The sequence below is a fragment of the Bufo bufo genome, chromosome 2 (genome assembly GCF_905171765.1).
Source record: "Bufo bufo chromosome 2, aBufBuf1.1, whole genome shotgun sequence".
NCBI classification, from domain to species: Eukaryota; Metazoa; Chordata; class Amphibia; order Anura; family Bufonidae; genus Bufo; species Bufo bufo.
In genome coordinates this window covers 248,328,006-248,329,312 of record NC_053390.1, presented here as the reverse complement: position 1 = coordinate 248,329,312, position 1,307 = coordinate 248,328,006, and the positions used below count along the sequence as shown (strand labels likewise).

General features: G+C 42.2%; 1 pseudogene; it reads right to left on the bottom strand.

The window, feature by feature from the left end:
* Positions 1-352: 352 nt before the first annotated feature.
* LOC120992974 lies at positions 353-439 on the bottom strand (annotated as a pseudogene).
* Positions 440-1,307: the final 868 nt, after the last annotated feature.

Sequence of the window (1,307 nt, the reverse complement as noted above, 5' to 3'; positions counted from 1 at the left end):
GTGTGCCATTACGGCCCGGACATTCGACCGGAATTATAAAAATTCCTCGTATCTTCAAGGCCAAAGCCGAGCAAATAAAGGTGTGTGCTAAAATTGAGAGAAAGAAAGTGCTGTGCCAATCCTCAGTGGGATTCCACCCCCAGTGAGTTCCGGCACCCCAGAGTCACCAGTCCTGGGGCACTTGCACTTTGGGCTTTCAACACAACTCGACCTAATGGCTTTGATCCAGCAATCCGGGCCACCTCGCACAGGACATTTCTGCCCTAGTGCTGTACACCCTTCGTGGGGCACTGTGTGGTTCTCTGCTCTCCTCTAATCCCATGGCTCAGCCTGTCACAGCCTTCCTCCATGGGCAGAGTTCAGTCCAGGAGCCAGGTTCAACAGGACTGATAAGAACAGATACTACACTTGATCTTAGCCAAAAAGCAGAGACTCCTATTATGTACAACATACAATAGACAACCACACAAAGGCTATATGGCAAAAGACAGGTATGTGCAAGTCATCAATCTATCCATGAGACAGATGACAGGCTTAGTCAGCATACCATACAATGGCAGTCTTGTGCACCATGAGATATTCCAAACCAGCTCTCATCTGACTGAAAACCAGTAAATCTCAAAGTTATTTTGCATCTGTTGGATGGCTAGGTTGGACCTGCACACCTAGATCAATATCATTAGGGCGACAAAAGGTTTTCCGATTGTCCTAACGTAATATTCAATAACCTTTCTATACAGTTTTGTCATGTAAAAACTCAGACAAAAAGTTTTCTGATTGTCCTAACATACTATTCAATAACATTTCTATACAGTTTTGTCATGTAAAAACTCATTTGCATAAACATGGGCATATGGGAAAGACATGCAAATGAGCAGAATCTGCCTTGGTTTTCAGCTGTCATAACACTATGAAAACCAATAGATAGCGCTATTGAGTTATGAACAGCGCCCTCTATTGGTTTCACAGTCTTATGACAAGTCTAATATTCTTGTCAGAAGACTATGAAACCAATAGAGGGTGCTGTTCATAACTCAATAGTGCCATCTATTGGTTTCATAGTCTTCTGACAAGAATATTAGTCTGAGTCTTATGACGAGCTTATTAGTGTAGCCTTTTGCATGGAAAATTTGCGATTAGAATTAGAATATTCGCGATCTACACTAGGATGATATCTGACACTGGGAAAGCTGGGTAATAACTCAGTGAAAAAAATCTGACACTGGGAAAGCTGGGTAATAACTCGCGATCTACACTGAATTATTACCAAGCTTTTCCAGTGTCAGATAATATCACTGACTTACTAC